At 42.2% G+C, this 17335-nt stretch overlaps 1 protein-coding gene across 3 annotated transcripts in view; it reads left to right on the plus strand.

Moving 5' to 3' along the window:
- The window catches only part of SOBP (sine oculis binding protein homolog), a 145261-nt gene extending 135933 nt beyond the window's left edge, over positions 1–9328 (plus strand). For all 3 annotated transcript variants that reach the window (XR_012902619.2, XM_006123170.3, XM_006123169.3), the window contains one exon: positions 7523–9328. The gene's annotated coding sequence lies outside the window, so the exon portion shown is untranslated. The remainder of the gene's footprint in view (positions 1–7522) is intronic.
- The last annotated feature ends 8007 nt before the right edge of the window (positions 9329–17335 follow it).

Genomic DNA, 17335 nt, shown 5'->3' on the forward strand with positions numbered 1-17335 from the left:
TCACATATGTCCTTAGAATCTATGAATATTGACTGACATCTGTGTGTCTGCCCTCCTGATCTTAGCAACACAAAACACGAGGGAGCACAGCAGTGAAAAAAATGCACTTCAGCAATAACAGGCAAGAAGCTGATCCCTGTTGTTAAAAATGTTAAAATTTAAAAAATAATTGCTCTTGCCAGCAGTTCTTCCCTCTAACTTTTTCCATCCATGAGCGGAATACATTTTGTTATGCACTCCAAGGCATGTGCAGATGTGCACCACCATTAGAAACACATGCTACCAGCTGTGGGTGCTCTGCTAATCAGCTGGACAGCACCTGAATCTCTCTGGGTGGCTGCCAAAGTGCTTAGCTTACAGGGAGCTCTGTTGCCCAATGGACCCAATGGACCCAATCTCAGTAGTTTTAGGAAACAAAATGCAGCCCCAATTAGGGAACAGAAATGCCCTGCCCTAGGGATGTGGAACAAATGAAAAAAAAACCCACTTAACGCTGACCCTTTGCATGTTATATAGCGTGACAGTCACACCGTTCCCAATCCCCACTCCATGGAACTAAAACCAGGCCAATTTTGGCTCTCTGATGCACAGACATGAATCCATTCTCATTGGCTTTAAGGGAGAGGTGCATATGCATTCAGGGTGGAATATTGATGAAGATCCTATTGTACTTGGGGCTGTGTGTGTGTGTGTGGAATAGAAGAGGAGAAGAGAGCCCATTTATCCTTTCCTTATGTTCCCTTACTTCACCTGGAGCTGGGAGCCATGTATATAATATGCATACAGTGTGGTCCTGTCTGTCTTTGTGCTGCAGTGGTCACAGCTGCTCATTAGAACGTGATCAGAAAGGATCAGAACAAACACCAAAGCAATAAAATGGATAGCAAGGGTTATTGCTAGGTTGGCAAATTTTCAAAAGTTGCCACAGATTTTGCGTGCCTCCATTTTTGTAGCTTGCTTTTCAATTCTGTCTTTGGGTGGAGTGAGGGGCTCAGAGCAAGATGCTGTTTTTCATCCTGCACCTGCTTTCCAGACTTTTTTCTTTTCACAGAACAACATGTGTGCCTTTTTTTGGCAGAAGATTCTTTTATTTCTTCCCACTCCCTTACCTGTTGTGTTTCAGATTTTATCTGCTCTCTCTTTCCCCCTTTTGTTTGGTAGGAATGTCTCCTCCTTACACTTGGACTGTAGTACCTATATGAAAGGTGTGAAGCCCAGGAATGGTCTTAAGAGTGACCAATGCTCTCCCTTAGTGGTTTGGCTAAGTGGGTTCAGCAGGTGGGATTTCTCTCCATTGCTCTTCCATAGGACTTGCTTCTGGTAAATCTGGAAGCACTGCAAGCACCACCTCCTGTTAATTCCCAAGTTCCTGTGTAGACTGAGGGACTTGGTAGTTTACATTTTCTCTATTTTTGCCAGTGATTTAGTTGACCTGTGATGTAGGGGAATGCTAGTAATAAAAGTCTCTGTTGTATTTGCTGGCTCTAATCACTAGTCAAGGGTCAGGCTAATAGCCTTGTCAGATGGCAGCAGTCAGTTCCCTTAGCTAATTTCATAGCACAGCCTAGTCTAAATGGATAGACTAAATTAGGTTAGAGAAGAGGGTCCAGATTTGGACCTGTTGCAATTTCACTGAAGCCTTTTCTAGGACAGGTGAAGAATTTACGCAGAGAAGCAGTAGTTAGTGGTTGGCATCCTTTGTCCTATTCTTTTCTAGTTTTTTCCAGAAAGCCCTTGGCTAAATATAAAGTGGACAGAAACTATTGCATTATCCACACAAACTCCAATGTGTTTTTATGACAACTCAATAACACAGTCACCTTAGGACAATATTATCTCTAGCCCTTATTAGGCTACACAGAGTTATAAAGTGGAGGATGTCCCAAGCAACCCTGCTTGGATTTTTAAAGTCTATACAGGTTTCAGCTGCAAGGGGCTGCATATCTGACCATTGTTAACAAAAGACCCAGAACTTGCAAGATGCAAATAAGAAAAAAATCCCTTTGAAGTTCATGAGAGTTTGTTGTGGTAAGGACTGGGTAAGGAACTTTGAATTTGAGCCCAGTTGACTTTCTTCCCAAATTTAGGTCCCCTCTGAAATAAAATGCCATAGCTGTCTGCAGAAATTGCTTCCCCCAGTTGTAGTGATGTGGTGTCTTTTCTGTAATTTCATGGAGAGGAAAGATAAATCACTAACCATCCAAAGTGGCAGGTTTTAATGGTAAAGCTTGAACTACTTTAAGAGTTGCTAAAAAGCACAGAACTATTACCAATAACAGATGACCCTAGAGTGTTTACAGGGCTGAACATGCTCCTATGCCTGCTTCAGCTGCACTCTTGTGGTTTATGACCTCAGCAGAGCCTCCCTGAGAAAATTATGGGCTTGCCTTCGCTCTAGGGCCATTTATGAACCAGGCATCTTCTGGCGCATCAACAGCTTTCATGTTCATTGCCTGGTGGAATTAAGTACTGTGTTAAAAATGGAAAGCTCTGCCAGCCCACATCAATGAGCATCTGAAACTAAACCTAATGCTCAGTCGCCATGTTTTTTCTGAACAATTTGATGCTGTGGTTGGAGTTGGAGACTGAAAAGAGTAAGAATGGCAAAATTGTTTTCCTTTAGTGTGTTTACACATTCTCTCATATCTATATTTTAAACATTTGAGCTGCAAATTCTGTGTATAAAACACACACACACACGAAGATATGGAAAGATACATACATTTGGCATGACCTGTGACTTTAATATGCTGAAGCTCAACATTGTGGTCAGCCAAATTATTTTTTTTTAAATTGTGATAGCATAAAACAGTGGAGGAGAGCTAATACTGAGAGGTATTTATATATATATATATATATATATATATATATATAGAGAGAGAGAGAGAGAGAGAGGGGAGGGGGTGTAGTTTTTTATACACAGAGCTCGCAGCTCTAGTGTCTAAGATAATCACAAACACTGTTGTAACTGACCTTTCTGCTCAAAGCATGAGCCTTTACTGCTTGAGGTAAAAGGCTATACAGCTTCATTACTTAGAGGCAGTAGATGATCCATTCATCTCTTATGTGGATTGGCCACTGTAAGGGACAAATGCCTCTCTCTGCTAGCGTGGATCACAGTATTATGTAAGAAGCTGTATTTTCTACCTTTCCTGTTCTCTACCTGTAACTTCATCTCAAAGACTATAATGGTGAATAAGCTAATGTGTATTTTCTTAATTTTGTAACTCAGTCCCTGTGCTTTGGGTGCACATTTCTTAAGGCTTGGACTCCACTATTCTCTAAAACCTTAGAGGGAAATCCTGAAGCATACTGTCAGTCTCAGTTTGTGCACTGGCAATATTTCCCCCCTCAGCCTGCAATGTTGTTCTCTTACCTGCAATGTGAATTTCTCTGATACCCGGTGTCTCTGCACTCATGTGCCATGCAGAGCTTTCTGTTGTCCTCATGGCAAAGAATGGAAGAACTGTAAAATATGCTCAGGGCTGGCTCAAAGAATGATGCCAACGGAGCTGCCCAGGTCATGGGGACACTACAGCTAGGGTGAGGTTTAATACGTTTAATGCATATTACATTGCCGGGAGAATGAGCAGCAGCTAGCAATCTTTGTGATGGTAACTGAAGCCCCTTGGGAAATAAGAGGTATCGCCCTGTTTGATGCACCCATGAGGTACATAACTGCTCCCTGCCCTTCTGTTTAATAGGTAATCTTGACCCATTCGTCTCCTAATTTGTGGGGGGAGAGCTCTCCAAGAATTTGAAAAGTGGTTAAGGGCTGCACTCTTCCATTATATTAATGGAGGTGTGGGGTCTGGGATTGAAGCTGGCTACAGAAGGGAGCTTGGAGTAAGGTATTGGGATGCAGAAGAGGATGTGGGGTCTGGGAGAAAGTTTGGGCAAAGGAGGTGATTGTGACCTGGGGCAGGGGACTGGGGTGCAGGGGTTTTGGTTGTGGCCTAAGACAGGAGGGGGTTGTGACTTGGTGCATGGGACTGTGGTGCGGGGTCTTGGAGGGGATGCCAGGGTTTGGGTTGTGACCTAGGGCAGGGATTCGAGTGCACGATTTGGGAGTGTGCATGGGTGTAGAAGGTGGGGCAGAAGATTTGGGTTATGTGTGGTAGGGATGCAGAGGGATGGGGGAAAGAACAGACTGGGATGCCAGAGGTAGGCTCTGGATGGGAGACTTGCCTGGGAAGCTCCCAGCCATCAGGTTTCTCAGGCAGGCTTCCTGCCTTCCATGTCCCTACACAGGCTACATGAGCCACATGCATCTGTGAACAGCTACAAACATGAGGGGAGAGAGGAGAAGTACTTTGTGTGCTGCTTGTTCTTCACACAGGTAGTTCCCATTGGCCGGAACCTGGCCAATAGAATCATAGAATAATAGGACTGGAAGGGACCTCGAGAGGTCATCGAGTCCAGCCCCCCGCCCTCAAGGCAGGATCAAGCTCCGTCTACACCATCCCTGACAGATGTCTATCCAACCTGTTCTTAAATATCTCCAGAGAGGGAGATTCCACCACCTCCCTTGGCAATTTATTCCAATATTTGACCACCCTGACAGTTAGGAATGTTTTCCTAATGTCCAATCTAAACCTCCCCTGCTGCACTTTAAATAGAATAGTGCTGGGGCCAGGTGCAGTGCATGAAATCTCTCCCACAGGTTTGCTGCTGTTCAAAGACAAACAGGGCCCAAAAGCTGGTTTTCTGAACGGGGGTGGGGCAGACAAGGAGCCTGCCTTTGGCTCCCTGCTGGCCTGCAGTCTGGATCTGGTGGCTTGGCAGGTTGGATCTGATCCACAGGGCATATTTTGTCCAGCCCTGCCCTAATTCCTTCCATAAATGTAGTTCTGAACTTCTGAATATACAGGTTGCTCCCCTATTCCATGCCTCCATCCTTCTCTCATGGAAATTAATCCACTTCATCCTCAGTTGGCATAGTATTTGCATGGGATGGGGTTAGGCCCAGGAGAGAAAGTTGCACACTGCATTGTGGGGCTTTCCGCTGTGAGCAATCACATGGCTTTACAAGGGACCCTGCATTTGCTAAGCTAGCCCTGTTTATATAATAGTATAACTACTGGTTAGTAGAAGAGCATTCTTGGTGAAGGGCCTGGGCTCGGGCCCTCTCTTCTGCCTGTTCATCAGAGCCTAGAGTTGCTGACCTTTAGAACACACAGTCAGGCACTCTTCTGGGAAGACTGAGATAGGAACTGGAGTGAGGGGTCATCAAGAAGTCTGCCCCACAGGGTATGATGGAAGCAGGGCTGGGGATGGTGCAGATTTGTTAAATTTCCTCTAATATTCCTTATTAAGGTGTGGGTTTTAAAAATCCCTAATGTGCTTAGAGTACAAGTGCCCAGTAAGCCTAATTACATGAATAAACAACCAAACTCTAATACTGGTATCCAAGGCGAGTTGTTCAGATATCACTGCTGGGCCTAGTTCTCCACAGTAAGCACAATATTTCACTCTGGAGAAAAAAAAAAAGGTTTAAGAGAAAGCCCCATTTCTTAGTTAGGAATCTAAATGAAGGTTTGGCAATTTAACACTCTTTCTCTTAGGCTGCAGAATACACCCAAACCCTCTGTCTCTCAGAGGGAGGATAATATGACCTGTGATTTTAATATGCTGTAGCTCAGGAGTGGCCAACCCATTACAGATGAAGAACCAAAATAGTGGTGGATACAGTGCAAAGAGCAGAGGGAAAAAAGTTGTTGAGACCAAAAACCAAAAGCCCCGGCCCCTGTGTTTGTTCAAGAAAAAGAAAAAAAGAACAGCTTGCCCTTTTAAGGAGGCCATTTTGAAGTCTGCATGGGATGCTGCGACTCCACCTCTGTCTCTTTCAGAAGGGGTGGGGAAGGGTCAACTCTTTGCAGAACCCTTGCTTTCACTCACCACGCTGCTCCTTCAAGAGTCACGAGCTGTGGGCGCGGGTAGGAGAGCTACAATTTTTTGTTTTGAAGAGCCGCATGCGGCTTGCGAGCCGTGGGTTGGCCACCTCTGCTGTAGCTAAGCATTGTGTTCAACCAAATTGTTTTTTTCTTTTAATTATGATAGCTTAAAAAAGGGGAAGAGGGATAATACTTAGAGGTAACTAGTTGTACAGTTAAATTTCACCATTACAGGAATGAAGGTTGTTCATAATTCTGTAATGTTTGTTACCGAACAGACCACTATGGTTGTTCTTTCAAAAGTTTACAACTGACTAGTGAGTTAATACAGCTTTGAAATTTTACTAGGCAGAAAAACAATGCTGTTTTTGACCATCTTAATTTAAAAGAAACAGACATAGAGACAGGTTACTTAGCTTGTCAAATCTCCCCCCCCCCCTTTATTTTCTTGGCTTACTTACTATAGTGTATTTGTGTGTACCTCAGGTTCCAAATGAGAAGTGTGGTTGACCAGTCAGTTTGTAACACTGGTGTTCATAACTGTGAGGTTTTGCTGAAGTTAAAACAAGCAGATATATGTGCTTTATTCCCAATGCTACCATTATTCCTAGCACTGTGGGAACCTGGGCAAATCAAATATCCTCTGTTCCTCAGTCCTTCTGTCTGTTCAATGGAGATAAAGTTACATTCATCTTTGTAAAGTACTTTGAGATCCATGAGTGAAGAGCACTGGGCAACTGCAAGAGATTATTACTCACCTTTGATCTGCTAGGCTAAAAAGAAGAGGGCAAACATTATTAATTATGATGCAGTTTGGACCTCCCTTGTCCAGCACCCTCATGACCTGACTGATCCCAAACGAGGGAATTTGCCGTACCAGGGGAGGTCTCTCTCCTTGTTGCCCATGCTGCCATGGGACATGGGCTCCAGCCCATCCCCGCTGCTGCCCCAGCTCCCTGGGGGTTTCTAGCTGCCGCTGGCTCCTTTGCTGCTGGGGCCAGAGCAGCATGGCCAGAGCTCCGCAGCCAGGGCTGGAGCTCTGCAGCTGCTTGGCTTTGCAACTGGGACTCCACAGGCCCCATCTGACACTGGGGCCAGAGCTTCATGGCCACTCCTGGTGTCACAGCTCCCTGACTGCAGCCAGAGCTCCCCAACCGCTGGGGCTATAATTCCCCGCCATGCCACCGCTCCTCCTCCCTGACACTGGGCTTCCAGCTGAGTCTCTGGTTCCCCCCTATCGTGCTCCTGCCCTGACTCCAGACCTCCCTATTCCTGGGCTCTGTGATCCAGGAATATCCATGGTCGTGCCAAACCATGGAGGTTGCCGGACTAGAGAGTCCCAGTTAAGGGAGGTACAACCTGTAGTATCTCTCTCCATCTTGTTCTAAGCAAATTTCCTCCCTGTTCTAATATGCTTCCACCAATTTTTCTGCAAAGGAAGTTTCATTGACTTCACCATATGCTCATAGCCCTGGTAGTATCAGGCAGACATACCTGAGGAGGAAGCAGTGAAAGCGGTGTCCTTACATAAGCTGTCCTTGTATTCCCAAGCCCATGCTTGTGTGCACATTACCTACAACGAGCCGTCCCCAACACTTTCTGACCAGCTCCTCTTGTCTATTTTACAGGATTGCTCACTGACAGGGTACCTTGCATGGAGAAAGGGAGCAGAGCAAACCATGTTATTTTACTGAATGACGCCAGCTGGGCCGTTCACCACCCCTTGTGGCTAAAAGTCAAGCAACTAAAGCAGCTTCCTGTCATTTCATCTCGGAGAAAGCCTCAGTCCCATGGGTGCCTTTGGCTCAGAAGACAGCCTATGATGGACCTACGCAGTGTGCTCCTCATTCCCACTGCCACCTCCTCTTCTCCTTGGAGGAACATGTTTTCCTCTTGGTTTCTTGCTGGGGGATTTTTCCCTCTGGTTTCAAAAACCATCCGGACCAATGTAGGTACTTTTCCCTCTCTGACTTCCAGGTTCAGATATTTGAGACTGGACAATGATATGGAGCTTTTGTTTGTTTGTTTGTTTTTCCAAAAACTGCTGTGGTTTTGCTGCTACACTAAGAATCGTGATTTGCATTGTATGGTTTTGGACCTATTCACATTTTGATGGGGGAAAGGGGTTATACTGGAGTAGAAACACTTCAGAGTCATCTCCGTCCGACCCATGATGCACTTTTAAAGGAAGAGTTAGAATATTTTATTGGCTAATATACTTTCCTTGTTATTTTTACAAAGGCCACCTTTATCCTTTTTAATGCCATATTTTCAGTGTTACACTTATGGCTTTTAATTTTTGATTTGACAGATGTAAGAAGCAGCATGAATAGTTTATACTGTGGGTTTTTCAGAGCCTGAATGCCAAGAGAACTCAGTAAATGTTTATTCTTCTCAGCTTTCTCTTTAAATTCCCCTAAATAGCGCCCCATTTGGGAACAGAGCAAGAGTGTTGAACTAAAGACCAAAATTCCCTCAAGGTGTAAAAGAATCTGAGGGGAATATTTGCTGGGCGTCACGAAAGACTTGGATGAAATTTCAACCCTGATGGTTTTCAGTGCTCCAGGAAGCCAGTGTGACAATCTCTCCATATGCATAGCCCTTTCCTGATAATTAGAATGGTATGGACAAACCAAGGAAAACAAGGGGTAAAATGAGAAAGATCCCCCATGATTCTGTTTCACTGTTTGCTTTCTCCTGTCATGGTTAAGAGAAATGTGCAATTTGATCCTCAATCAGTGGGTGGAGGATAACAGGGTAGAATTTAACTTGTGTGCACTTGTACAGTTGTAGCCAAGAGTCCAAAAGTACACTAGAGCATGTATACTGGCACTGAATTGGTAAGACAGTTGTGGAGTATCCCATTCTGACAAATACAAAAAGAAAAAAAAATAAAATCACCTTGTGATTCAGTGTAACTGTTTACTAACTTGAATAAAGCAATTGTTCACTCTCAAGTGTTCAGAGTACACCTCTTCTATAAGGCTGCTATTAGGAACCAAGAAGCAGTTTGCAAAAACACTGTCCCTTTTTAGTCTCAATGGAGTTGGGAGCAGGATATCATAGCCAATCATGCCAGAGCCTTGTAGTGATGGTGCACTATGAACATTATGTATATACTGTATTTCTATTTTTTCCTTTGTACAAAGTCACTTAACAGCTCAAGCTACTGTTTTACAGGTGCTCCTTATTTATTAGAGCTGTGAAAAAGCTTGGAAAACACACCAGGCGAGCAAGCTCGCTTTAAAAAAAATTATTTTTTTTTTAAAATCTCCTGAGCCTAGGAGCAGTTACTGCCAGAGAAACATCTCCAAGAAAACAAGAACATGAAGCACTTTCAGTGTGCTCACTTTCTTTCTAGGCTCACAGCACTTGTCTCTCTCCCTGACTGGTGTCAGATTTATTAAAAGAAAATAAATCACCCAAAAAATGCACTTAAATGTGCTGTTGTTTTATTATTTTTTCCTATGCACACATAGTTGTTCTTTTTTCCCTGACTGATCACAAATCAAACAAAATTCAATCTGAAATCTAAAAACCAAAAACACCCTGACAAGTGTTATTTTTATTATTAGTTGTAATACGGTAACTGCCTGGGAGCCCCAGTCACAAACAGTAACCAGCCAGGCACTGTACAAATACAAAACTAAAAGTCAATCCCCAGCCCAAAAGCTTGTAATTTAGATATAAACTAAGGGTACGTCTAGACTACATGCCTCTGTCACCAGAGGCATGTAGATTAGGCTACCAGACATAGGAAAATGAAGCGGCGATTTAAATAATTGCCGCTTCATTTAAATTTACATGGCTGCAGCGCTGAGCTGACAAACAGCTGATCAGCTGTTTGTCGGCTCAGCGCGATAGTCTGGACGCGCGGGTGGCGACATCAAAGGTATTTGTCGACCACCCAGGTATGCCTGGAATGAGGCATACCTGGGTGGTCGACAAATACCTTTGATGTCGCCACCCGCGCGTCCAGACTATCGCACTGAGCCGACAAACAGCTGATTAACTGTTTGTCGGCTCAGCGCTACAGCCATGTAAATTTAAATGAAGCGGCGATTATTTAAATCGCCGCTTCATTTTACTATGTCTGGTAGCCTAATCTACATGCCTCTGGCGACAGAGGCATGTAGTCTAGACGTACCCTAAGAAACAGCCATTGGAGACAGACAGAAATCTATGTTCATTCTATTTCCTCTCTGATGATTTCTCAGTTTCCATAGTGATCATAGAGGGGTGGGGTGTAGAGCTGGGAAGCACTTCAAAATGTTGATTTAGGTCCTGATTTTACAAAGAGCACCATATGGGTGGGCCATTTCACTGGGCAGAGCCTCACTGCCTGAAATCAGTGATACTCAGACTTCAGTGGTTCAAGAGCCAAATTACTGATCGACATTACCCAAAAGAACCACCATAGTTTAAATTCATTTACTGTTCAACAGCTCTTTGTGAGCAAGGTAACACAACTGTAGTAAAAACCTCTGGAATGGCTAGTGAAAATTAGTAAGTGGTCAGTAATATAGTAAAAACATGCAAATTGGTTAATAATTAAATTACAGTGTTTTAATAGCATGTGCTGTAAAGAGCCTCAGGAGACACATTAAAGAGCCACTTGTGGTTCACAAGCCTCAGTCTGAGTATCACTGACTTAGATGGAGCTTTGTGCAAGTCTGACTATACTGAGTTCACTGCAGGATTGAGACCTCAGCTCATTTCTTCCATTTTCTGTAAGGACACGGGTCTAAGGTCTTCCAGACTGAATTCTCATCTAAGGCTATGTCTAGATTACGCTGAAGTTTCAAAAGAGGATATGCAAATTCCCTGGGAATTTGCATATCTTTTTCCGATCTCTCTTTCTAAAGTGGAGCTTTCAAAAGTGAAAGTAGTCTGGACACGTTTTTTTGGCAACCCCCCCCTTTTCAAAAAGCTGCTCTTCCTCAAAAAATGAGGTTTACGCTGCTTTTCAAAAAGGGGTGGTTGCCGAAAAAACCACGTCCAGACTACTTTCACTTTTGAAAGCTCTGCGTAGCCTCTTTCAAAACTTCAGCGTAGTCTAGATGAGCCCTAAGTCTCTATAATATATACAAACATTCCGAAGTATTAGGCTCTGAATACTAAAATACAGAGGTGTTCACCTTTCAAGTATTATCCTATGGATTCACAAATGCCAGTTCCTCACTGTTAAATGACTTTGAAATGTCTGGTGAGCTCTGTTGCTTTTGGAGACATGGAACAAGCAAGGTCCTGTGAATGCCAGCTCTGAAAGACTTGTGCACCAAAGCTTGCATCCCTAGTAAGCAACTTCCGGTATCTTTAATTATTTAATGATTTGTACTTGGCCATAACAGGATGGCTGTGTCTATTGATTTTGCTTTTGTCAGTTCTCCAGGATTGTTAGCACACAGTTCGACCCTTCTGAAAACAATAGGCCCTTTCGTTTTCAAGATTACAATCTCTCTCTCTCTTTCTTTGTAATTACTTTTTCCAGAAATAAAATAATTAAAAAATAATAAGATAACCAAAAGATACAGAAAGAAATACAAATTGAATGCTGGCTACATGAAAACTTTGGAATTATGAAAATTTGCCTACATTATACTTACCAAACATCCCAAATTCTGAACCAGAGTTTGGGTAGTCTGATTGGTTCACTGTTTACCATCTGTGTGCACTCCAGTGAAGAAGTGTCTGAGTTCACATGAAACTTCAACCAACTATAAACCAAAGGTTGATATATCAGGGGGAAAAAAGGCTTTTTTTTTTTTAAAGGACAAATTAATTCCTGGTAAAAACCCAACAAAATAAGTGGAATTACCAAGGGATACATTTGTTCCTTTGTGATTAATGGGATCTAAGCAAAATAGCACACCATTATGCTTGCTCACTATTATTTATTACACACTGTATAAGCCACAATGACCAAGCCAGCTTTCTTCTGAGAGGCTGCAACTCAAGTTAACGAGGGATTTTTTGTGAGAAAGCAGCATATGCTTTCATTGAATAAAAGTTTGTTCCTGCTTTCATAGAAGACGTTGAGAATTTTGCTCTTGAGCACAACAAAACAAACAAACAAGCAAACAAATAATAAAACAGGCAGAGTCCTGTAAATATCTTCAGTTAATTACCTTCTGTGCTGATTGGTGGGAGGGAGGTTCAGAACAAAATAAAAAATGTAAAAATATTTACTCAACTTTTGTGAAGTAAAATGTCCTATCAAATGGAAGTATTTCATGAGTTTTCCTCTTGCTAAATGTTTGAAAGGAATTTGCTTTATTCAAATAGTCACTGAGGGCAAAATTTACCAGCATAATTATCTACATAGGATATCTCATTCCCAAGGCCTTGTTTAGACATCCAATTTAACACTTGCCCAAACACACATTAGGCTTTTCACTGCCATTTGGAGTGCCCATCTGGGGAAGTGGTTGCCCAAACTTTGATGCCGTACTTTAAAAAATGGGCTCAGAATATGGGGTGAGACAACCAGAAGGCTTCATTTAATAACAATTATGTCAATCTATTTGTGTGCGAATGAAGGGTCAAATTCAGATAAATGTTGCTTTAAATAGAGTGATTCTGGATTTATAGAGGTGTAACTGACAGTCATAGGCACTGGAACTATAGGTGTAAGGGGTGCTGCAGCACCCCCCAGTTTGAAGGAGTTTGCATTGTATATTGGGTTTACAGTTTGGTCCAATGGCTCTCAGCACCCTCACTATACAAATTGTTCCAGCACCCCTGCTGATGCTGCCATTTGCGCCATCACATCCTGATCAAATCTGACAGTACATTTGGGTTCTGTGCATCCAAAGACACTGTTCTGAACATACAGCCTATATGATGAGGGCTTGAGTTAGATCTAAATTGCACTGGTGCAAAACAGGAGCAACTCTCTCAAACTGGATCGATCTGAGTTATGCTGATATAAGCCAGAAGAGACACCAGCCCTACAAGTTGTCTTATCTGAGCAGATGGAAGATGTCCCTTGATAGAGTATTTTGAAGTGTGGTATAACAAGTACACATTTATGACATGCCATTGGTGCCTCCTCATTGATAGAACTGTGTTGGCTTGTGTATGGCATAGGTGAGAGAAATGCAAAGTTACTCTGAGTGCTTCCAGAACTTTGACCCTGAAGAAGAGGATATACTAAATCACATTTAAATAATAATACTATCCATTATTCTAAAGGTATGGTCTAAAATACAACCACTTACAAGAGTTGTAGGATACAATAGTAGCAAAGTAAGGCAGAACTTTGAGTAATTGCTATAATCACTGTCATAAGGATGTGCTCTTGAGCCTGTAGGTATTTTGCATCTAGCCTGGATAATAAAGTCAATAGAAAATCTCTGCGCTTGATACATCACAGTGTTTAGTCCAATTTTACATGGGAGTAACTCAGTGAAGTAATACAGCAGGGTTTCAAATCTTCAGTGGTAGTCAGGCCTGAAAGAGAGGCAATGCTTTCCAATGGGTAGAACATTGGACACAGAGTCATGAGAACTGGGGTTTAACAACAGGTTTGCCACTGACTTGCTGTGTGACCTTGGACAGGTCATGTCACATCTCTGCTTCTCAATTTCCCAATCTTTAATTTCCTGGCCTCTGCCGACAAAACATCATTGTCTTCAGTCTGAGCACCGAATGAAAAATGACTTCACAGTCAGTAGTGTGACCTTATACAAATTAAGTGCAATAATTACCCGAGACACAGCAAGACTTTAACTGTGTAAAGATGGCAAGTGAGGCTCAGGTAGCATAAATAACTTATCCATGTCACCCACCTTTGAGAATGAATTGTATTCCATAAGTGCTTCATGTGAAGAATTATTAGCTACTAATTGTTATTATTAGTCTGAGCCCTGGAAAAAACCCCTCAGTGATATGTATTCATGGATTATAAATGATTTTGTGCTCCTCTCTTCCCCGCTACAATGCTCTTTTTAGTGTACAGGTAGCTTTTTAAGGAATGAACAACTGTCTCCTCTATGTTGGAATGTTCCACCAGCAGAGAAGATGAACCCACACACCAGTCATTTAGAATGCCAGAGCATTTGGAGAGTTGCTTGGCTGGAGCAGTCTCCAGGAGCAAAAGAGAAGTGCCACAGAGCCCTGAACAAGTCCAAAGAGTGATTTACAAGCAGGGTCAGGTAGAGGAGCTTGACACAAAAGGGTCAGAAAGGAAGGGAGATGGGCCAGGGCCTTTTCTGTAGGTTGACAGCCAGAGAAGAGGGGCAGGGGGGAATTGAAGTTCTTAACAATGTAAATTGTAAAATCATTTTCTGTGTTAGGGGCTAGGAAGAGAGAGGAGGACCTAGAGATCTTCCAAAGAGAAAACAGCTCTTGTTAAGGCTTTTGGCCTAACAAGGTTGGGGGCAGGGTAAAGAGGGAGAGTGCTGGCATATTTTTGGCTTGGTGCCTTGTACAACATATTTTTTTATCCCAGTTTTTATTTTTCAAACTAAAATGTTCAGGAGACAGCAACAGTGATGAAAAAGAGAACTGAAATTTGGTTGGCTTTTATTTCCCTCAGTCCCCCACTTTCTGCCATGAAACACAAAGTATCTCCTTTATTATATACAGTAGCTGGGTTAAGCCATCAGTCCAAAGGCCAGGAATGCAACAAGATACTTTTATACTTATTGATCCTTTTTTAGGGAGATTGTTTTCATGAAAGTTTAATTTACCTTTTTAGTCTATCAGCTACACATTTTATCCTACTTCTTTGTGAAAAGCTAATCCAGCAGTAGGTTTTAGTTTTCCTGGTGTAACTTTTCAGAAATTGTATATCTGCATAGCAACCCCACTGCAGGCAGCTTATGGCAGGGTATCACATATCAGAAAGATGAAAAGAACTCCAAATCTGACCTGCACCACAAACTTGTGTCCCTGATTTTGGACATATATATTTTCTGTGCTTAATATAAGTGTCAAGAAGGCAATTTCAAGGCCAGAGTGGTACAAACTTTTATCTTGTTGATGACAAAAAAAATGACACGACCTCAGTTCAGGCCTGCGTGGACAATCAGATGTGAGACAAAGGTTGCCTTTTTCCTCCCTTGCCCCTCCACCCCCTTGCCACTGTTGTCTGCTTCCAACTGCAACTTGAGCCTGGATCCCGAGCCCAGTGTCCAGATTAGAGATTGTTGACTAAGATTTAGTGGTGAAACTTGAGCCAGACCCTGTTGATGGCACAGCTCTGAAGGAGCAGTTTTACTTAAAGCCAAAAGAGAGATTACATGTCAGACAAGAGCCTGGCTTTTCTTTATCACAAACTTCCTGATTTGCCTCTGTTTTAATAGTTTCAAAAAAATGCCCACTTTCAATTCCTTCTATATGGTGTCATAAATCAGGAAAATAACAAGTGTGTAACTGGCCTTTGCCACAGTCAGAGACAATGAGGTTTCTGTGTTTTTAACTAGTGGGTAGCACTTAACATAATCAATGCAGAGCTACATGCAGAAAGGATGAATAATGGGGGTTTGGTCTCACTACTTACAAGGTATTTCTCATCTAGCAAGCTGCTTTTATGAGAATATGACATGCCCTGGAAGCTTGCTCTCCATTTTGCAGGAGAGTCATTAAAAGAAATCATTGCATCTCCCCCCGCCCCCCTTTGGCATACACACTGCTTTTCCTTGGCTTCTGATTTCATCCATCTTTCAGGCGCTTCGTGCCTTTGGTAATTTATGTGCAAGATTTTTCCAAACCTCCAAATGTTTTTCCATTTGGCAAACTCTATCCTGAAGCCTCCACAGAATGTAACTGTAGAGTTTTCTTGTACTTGAAAACATGAGCTCTGTTAGCACAAAGATGCAGCTAATACTCATAATCCTGTGTATCAATGCTATGTATTTATACAGAACTATCAAAGAGTTTGTTCCCTTCAATAAGTTCTTATGAACCCCTTTGCTATAGTCCCCTCTTTTATATACACTAGAAAGATTTCTGTTACAAGAGATGCGGGGGACAGGAGGGAATAACTGCAGTTTTTGGAAGCTTCTGAGTACCATATGGAGAACTATTTTATCCTATTGCTGATGGCTTCTGCCATACTGACTATAAATTAGATAATTGTCCCTATGTCAGTTGCCATATATTATCATTCAGACTTGCCATCCCTTACAGCAGAGTCCCACAGAATTGAATAGAAAGTGATAAGCTTGCCATCAGATAGAACTTAATCGAAAATTGTCTCCCTGCTGAAAAAGGCTATAGGTGGCTAAGAAACAACAGGCAGGATTTCATTCTCCATTAAATTCTACAGCTTTCAGAGTAATTTTTGTAGAACTTTCCTGGTTTTATCCCTATTAAAGGCTATAGGATTTTTTCACAAGTGTGGCTCATTAACAGATGCTCAGGCTGAGATCTTCATATGAGCCTAAGGGAGTTGGTGCTTTCAAATGCCATCCAATTTCATCAGACCTGGGAACCTACATGTCTTTGAAAATCTTCCCCTGGCTATAGCACTAGTGGCAGAAGTGGTCGCTGAGAACCTGGGTTAACTTGAGCTATAATCCAGCCTGACACAACATTTTTCAGGAAGGCAAATCTCAGGGAAGATTTCATGAAATGTTTTCGCAAATTTAATTCATTGAGTGACATCCAAAAATGGTACAGCTGAAAAGGTTGGGAATATGTTCTAAACAGCTGATTCTCTTCCAATCTACACTCATGGGAAATTATAGGAGATTGAGGGACAGTAATAGTAGCTTTTCATATTTACTGCTTAAAGCACTGTGTATTGTAAGGGTTTCCCTATAACACTTTTCAATTTCTTGAATTGAATTCAGCAGCTGCGCAAAAGCAGCTGATTGAACAATTAACAAATCGAGCAGTTTTTAGTCAGGCAAACTTACATTAATTTTAATAAGAGTTTTGCCCGTAAAGAATGGTCCAATTGGGCCTAAAATTCACTGCATTTACTGGGTCATACAGAGTCTCTTATATACTTACTGCTTGGCAGTCCGGAATATGCATGCTAAATGTGTATACAGAATTCTGAAAGAGGTAGTTCTCATCTACAAATTATAGCCCAAACTATTGCATTGAAACAGAATTGACATGGGAAGAACTATTTTGCCAACGAATAACTGGATTCTGCCCTCTCCTGATGTAAATCCATTGACTCCAGAGAGAGAGAGAGAGAGAGAGAGAGAAATCAGGGTCAGTGTAAGTGAATTTTTAAAAAATAACAGGGACATGAAAATGTAGGCCATCATCAGGTCAAAATTCTGCTTTCACTCATATCAGTGTCAATCCAAAGTAACTACAGTGATGTCAGTGGAATTGCTTTGGCTTCACATTGGGACGGAAAAGAGCAGAATTTGCATCCTATCAGATCCATTTCATTTTTCACTCTACTGAGTTAGTGACATCTCTCTGGAGAGACACACTACATCCACATTAATAGCAAAAGACTTCATTGTCATCAG

Source organism: Pelodiscus sinensis, chromosome 3 (genome assembly GCF_052426305.1).
Source record: "Pelodiscus sinensis isolate ZL-2025 chromosome 3, ASM5242630v1, whole genome shotgun sequence".
Lineage (NCBI taxonomy): Eukaryota > Metazoa > Chordata > Testudines > Trionychidae > Pelodiscus > Pelodiscus sinensis.